This window comes from Rhipicephalus sanguineus, chromosome 11 (assembly GCF_013339695.2).
Source record: "Rhipicephalus sanguineus isolate Rsan-2018 chromosome 11, BIME_Rsan_1.4, whole genome shotgun sequence".
NCBI classification, from domain to species: domain Eukaryota; kingdom Metazoa; phylum Arthropoda; class Arachnida; order Ixodida; family Ixodidae; genus Rhipicephalus; species Rhipicephalus sanguineus.
The window spans coordinates 35373112-35379785 of NC_051186.1; positions in this window are offsets into that span (position 1 = coordinate 35373112).

The window sequence follows — 6674 nt, forward strand, 5'->3', positions numbered from 1 at the left end:
ATTCAGATGGCTTAGTGGCACCGGTACCAGCTTGAGAAGCGGAGCTTGGCCAGCGATTATTGTTTCGCACGGTTGTGTTGCGATAGAAGTATCTTGTATCTTAAGATACACGATACATTATCGAATGTATCGGAAATACAGATACAGATACTCGTCTTTCGAGACGTATCGCGATACAGATACAAGATACCCATAGAGTATCAAGATAGTATCTAAGATACATGTATCTTCGACAATGCCCAGCACTGTATATATATATATATATATATATATTATGTAAATATGCCTTTAATTTTCTGAGAAAATGGTTCCTCAACATGATCAAAAATGGATGGGACGCGTCGGGCCTACGCTGTGCCCTTAGGACTAGAGCACTGCACGGGCCGGATTTTACGGCCCGGGCTCGCTTTATGAAGCCCGAGCCCAGCCCGGAACCGTGGTTCCAAGCGCGGGCCCGGCCCGGGCCCGGGCGTACATGACCGAACCCAGCCCGAGCCCGGCCCCGGCCCGTGGTGCCAAGCCCGGAACCGGGCCGGGCCCGGGCGTACTTGACCGTACCCAGCCCGAGCCCGGCCCGGGCCCGTCGTTCCAAGCCCGGGCCCGGCCCGGGCGTTCATTACTAAACTAATCCAGGGCGCGCTTGTTCATGACGAGACCCGACCCGGGCCCGCTAGAGGATATTAGTTGTTGATGATGATTATTAATGATGCCGTGCGCTTTGTAGCGGGCGATCGAACGGAAAATCCGGTGTGTACATGCATCGAAATGTTGCTTTGCCTGCGCTGGTAGCTCAGCGGTTAATCTGTTTCGCTGTTAAGTCCTAGGACGCGGGTGCGATTCCCGCGGCCACGGCGGCCGCAATTTGATGGGGGCGAAATGCAAGAACACCCGTCTGTATACTTATCTTTAGGTGCATGTTAGAGAACTCTAGGTGGTCGAAATTAACCTGGTGCCACTACGGCGTGCCTCGTAATCATATCGTGGTTTTGGCACGTAATACCAAGGAATATAAATGAAATGTACCGTATGTGTCAACCTAGAATAAAAGACCGAAATCTTTATTCCTCCCATGGGAACAACCGTGATCTGACCCATTGTTAGTGCTGTTAATATATATATATATATATATATATATATATATATATATATATATATATATATATATATATATATATATATATATATATACGTGATCTGGCGTGTTTATAAGGAAACCCACCACGATGTACTTGTTACTTTGACAAAGTCGTGTCCAGCAGACGAAACGTTAGTGAAAATATACAGTGCCAATCTATATCAATACTGGTGAAAAAAAATAGCATTTCAACTGTTTTTCTATTTGTATTGCTAAGCTTTACTAAGAGCCAGCTCTTTGCACGTGTCACTTCAGCTTGGCGCAGTATACCTTAGACCATGCAATTCATAACGTTCGCGTGTGCTCGAAGGCCAGACTTAACGAGTCTGGCCCGGCCCGCAGCCTCAAGCCCGGGCCCGGCCCCGGCTCAGGCCCGCGGCTTCAAGCCCGGGCCCGGCCCGGGCCCGCACTTTCACGCCCGAGCCCAGCCCGGCCCCGCCGAAAAACGCTTCGGACGGCACGGCCCGGCCCGCGGGCCGGGCCATGCCGTCCGAGCCGTCCGTTATATAGTCCTACTTAGGATATAGTCCTACTTAGGACTATATAGCAGTGCTCTCAAACACGTCGCCCGGGGGGCCTCGTGCGGCCCGCGGCTTCTTACTGAATAAAATTTTGTGACTGCTAAATGATACTTTCATTATTTTCTCGCCTATTGCAATTAATATCGCTGTATTCGGCTAAGCTACAGAGACGGAACTGGTCTCAAGCATTTATTTCATTAGGTACCCATGCAGGGCGGTCACCATGTGTTGAAACATAACCGTGCAGCAAACTTAAGTATCGTAAATATTTAGCGGAGATTTGTATCGATATGTTTTGCGAATCCTTACGCCAGATCCCCTTAAGAAATGACCCACATATGAGATGTGGGAAAGGCGTTGTTTCAAGTTGAAGCGTTAGAGGACATTTTGTTCAACCTTGCCTTCCCCACCGCCTTAACCTTCTTGACTATCCCGTCCCTTGCGGGGCTAAATTTTGTGAATGCGGCCCGCTAGCGTACGTGAGTTGAGACCTCTACTATATAAAACTAGAATATCTGGCAGACATGTAAAGAATATATCTGTCGAAATCTTTTTTTTTTTTCAGGAAGCGCCATGAAATACTGCATCAGACTTTAATGCAGTGCATGTACAGTCGCGCTCAATATGACTTGCAACACGGGAGCGCGTGGCCTCGCGAGTTCAAATGCTGTTCTTGGCTTCGACTAGCCATTATTTCCATTACTAAACGCTGTTCACTCACTTGGGGATGATCCCAAATAAACTATTATTTATTCAGGGAAATTATAACAAGTTGAAGCCATCCGCAATCTTTGAACTCATGAGGCTACACGCTCCCGTGTTGCAAGTCATATTGAGCGCGACTGTACATTCGTGTAGCGGCCTCTTTTTTCTTGCGATATTGACAAGGTGCATCTTTCGCACTGAACCAGATCATTTAGTCTAATTTTTCATACAAGTAAGAAATTTCTCTAATTGTCTGCGATCCCCCACCACCGTAAAAGAAAATTATTGTGTATTTTTCACATTGAGGTACATAATTCATTCATGCACATCTTGCCACTACTTGCAACTCTGTCAGCGCGGTCACGCTTAGTCCTCCTTATCAGGGGCTCACTTCACCAACGCATTCATGAATTATGCGATATTTTGGGTATTTATGGCACTGGAGATGCCGATCGTTTCAAAATACTTAGCAAGAATAATAGAGCACTTGCCCTGCCACGGCTGTCTAGTGGTTATGGCGCTCGACTGTTGACCCGAAGGTCGCGGGATCGAATCCCGGCCGCGGCGGCTGCAGTTTCGATGAAGGCGAGTATGTTTGAGGCCCGTGTACTTAGATTTAGGTGCACGTTAAAAAATCCCCACGTGGTCGAAACTTCCGGAGTCCTCCACTACGGCGTCCTTCATAATCATATCGTGGTTTTGTGACGTTTAACCCCAGATATTATTATTATATCGAGACCTTCCACTATGTGAAATGGAAGATTTTTGAAGCTGTTTGTTTGTTTACTTATATAACATTTTCTTTCTTGGCATAGCCATTTTCCCAGCAACGTCATCAGTGGTCCCTTGATACTATACTGTCCACTGCCGTGGAACCAGCCAAGTATACGCATGAACAGAACGCGTGGCTACGCCATCCTTTCCTCGACGACATTTCATTTTGAGAGGTCCTCCGGTACATTGGGTACACGTTAGTGGCTGCGAACCAGGAAAACAACCCCCTTCATCAACGAGTCGCGACACGTCCAGCACACCGGCACTTGCTGGGGCAGTCCGATGACACACAATGCCGGATCATCGCAGCCGCACAGTCACGCTGCAGTTTCTCACGCATGCCGAAGATGGTAGAAGGGCGTCGAGCGTATCGCACACGATGACACACGCTGTACGTCCAAACACATTCCCGGTCAACTTCCGTTGAAATCTTGCCGAGGCTCCCGGAAAGCGTTCATCTGGGGTAACCAAATCACTGACGGGCGTTTTCGGTCTCGCGATACGAAAAGTCATGGCAGGCAAAGCTTTTGCGATTAGCATCGTTGGCACGATCATCCGCAGTCATTTTAGCCCGATGGCACTGGACTCGCGTTTCTGTTGTTCTGGTGCAGCAGGAATTGGGCAAGCCCCACTACCGTGTACAGCAGGTGCGAGCGTTAAACGAAAACTGTGCTCGCCGAAGTGGATCCAGTGAAACACGTGAAAGAGAGAGAGAGAAAGAGATAGAAAGAAAGAGAACATAGAGAGAGAAAGAAAGAAAGAAAGAAAGAAAGAGAGAGAGAGAGATAGAAAGCGATCGAAAGAAAAATTCGGCAGATCCCACGCCTTGTGGGAATCGGTTTCATTCGAAGCAGACAGCGAATGCTTTTATGCTGTATTTTATGGCTTTGAGCCAAGAGTTACGAGGTGGGTCGACGCATTTTTGTAAGTGTAGTAGCTCTGTGCTCATCGTGGGCTTACCAGGCACGTCGACAACACTGACGTTAAAGGGTAACTTATGGTGCGACGTAACGTCAGCCCTCACGTTAGAGTACATACGTCAGTATTATCGAAACTAAGTGCACTTTATGATGCAATCATGTGAATGTCATACGTAACTTCTATTAATGTATTCACCCGGGGTCGAGCAATGCTTCAATATCGCTTGATGAATCATAGAAATACAAATGTAATGTTTATTACACTGCTATAAATGTGGAGCCAACACTTGAACCACAGACGTTAACTTGACATGACGCCTCCATCGTAGGAGCACATATGTAGAGTTTATAGCTTTGATATAAAATTAGATAGCCAGCACCACAACTACAATAGACGTTGCACCGGTATTACGCCTGCATAGGGTGTTTTTCCAACGCAGTTTCTAGACCTGGCGTGGCTGTTTGCCAGAATACCCGACTGCCACGCAGAATGCTTGCGTTCGATTCGTACTGGGATCCTAATTTTTATTCTTTGCGTTCGCCGAGTCAACTCTCTCGCATTTAAATTACCAATGTCTCTTCTCACCGTTCCTGGGTTGATACAAATTGTCAATCACGTGTGGTGCATACCCGTATACCGCGGCCCGTGGTAAACGGGTATGTGCCACCCGTGTCTGGAGGAAAGGGTTTGACGATGCACGCGACAGAATTTTCACGTTATTTATGCCATGACCAGAAAGGCATATTTGTCAAATCGTTTTACACTCCCATGCAAATTTTGGTGTACACCAAGTTAAGGAGGCGATGACGAGAGCACCCAGACGTAGGCGGCTGGATGAACGGATACGTAGATAGAAACGTTCTAAGTGCCTTTGTTTCGCTAAGAAACGCTTCGCATTTAATACCTAATTAGCTCAGTCGTGCAACACCATTTATTTTGTAGTATAGGCGGAACACAAGCTAACACGTAGAATTAAAACAAGAAAAATCATCGAACACAGCGCAAGGCCTGACTGTCACCGAGGGCCAGCGCGGCATTGATTGAGAAATTGCGCTTTTCTCGCCCGTAATAGGAAGGTTAGGCCGGCTTCGTGCAATTAATGTGGCAATTGAGGGTGTATATATTACCAATAGGCTGCAGTTAACGCGCTTTATTCCCCGAAAATCGGCTCAAGCCGCTCACATCGAAGCGCCGTTGTGTACATTTGGATGCGCTGCCAACCGCCCATCCACACTGATATGGCGACGGTGCTGTCACCTGTTACCCGATTTCACGGCAAATAGACGTCAGGCTCTGCCCAAATGGCACTGTTAGAAAAAAAAACGCCACCAGCGCCCTCATCGCAACCCTGGCGCTAACTGGGTAGTCCAAAGAGAGCCGTTCGCAAGCGAATGCGCGAAGGCCACAATCGACAACCCTCTTTCGTAAAATCAAGGACTTGGAAAGCTTCGTCCATCCACTCACGCTTCAGAAAAGTAGGAAGCTCATCAAAGCGCACCGCGGCTACAATGCAAAAGAAGTTTCCGTTATTTCGGCGCGCTGCAACTCGGAAGTACAAGCGAGCATCCAAGACATCGAGTTCGATGCAAGCCCTCCGACGTCCATTCTCTAGCGCATAATGCGTTAAATCTATGTATACTTATGTAGTTATTTATCACAGTACCCACAGCGCCCGAGGGCATTACAGTTGTGGGGGGGGGGGGGAGAATAAAATATTTCAATACAGAATACAGATGCTAACATTTAAACAATACAATAAAAAGGCAATTCACTGTGCACTTACGTAGTGGCACAGGGGAGTGCACAATCTAAAGTAGGTTCGTAATACCGTTTCGTACTTACACAACTGCGCGACTACACTACTGCAGACCCTGCAGTGAGCTTGAAAATGCATCATGTGAAGACATTTCTGCTACTTCTGAAGGCAACGTATTCCAATGGCCTATCATCCTGAGAAAAAAAAAACATTTTAAATGCTACAGTACTGCAGCTTATTTCCTACAGTCCTGCAGCCGCTGTGAAACGTAAACCGGTTTGCAAAAGTATAGCCGGGGGTCCAAACCCGTTCGATCATGAAATATGTTGTCAACAAGTTTCAACATCAAATATTGTCCTCGTTTGTGTGGAAGTTCCCAACCGAGGGCTTCTTTTGCTTTTGAAGCACTGAAACGTCTGGTAAGATCGGAGCACACGAAGCGAACAGCCATGTTTTGAATTCTTTCTAAATACGACACGTCACACGCCTTCCACGGATTCCACACAGCACAAGCGTAATCTAAGATATATCGGACTTTGGGCATGTATAGTTGTGTCTTGGCCTCAACTGGTAACTGTTTTGCGTTTCTGCGCAGAAAACATAGAACACGTCCTGCTTTATTTGTGCTTTGTGCATCCTGCTTTATAGATATGTCAAAGCAATGGAGTACATACACCATTCGTGTAGTTAGCTATGTAGCTTAAGATCAGTGGTACAAAGCTCGCTTTATCAGGGACGAATGGCCTCTCCCAATTTCTCCTTTTCAATTGGATTTTCCCTTAATTCCGCTCTCACTTCCTGCGCGTTGGACTCATATTACGCATCTTTGAGTGTTCTCTTGACGGTTGCCTTCCGTTCGTAT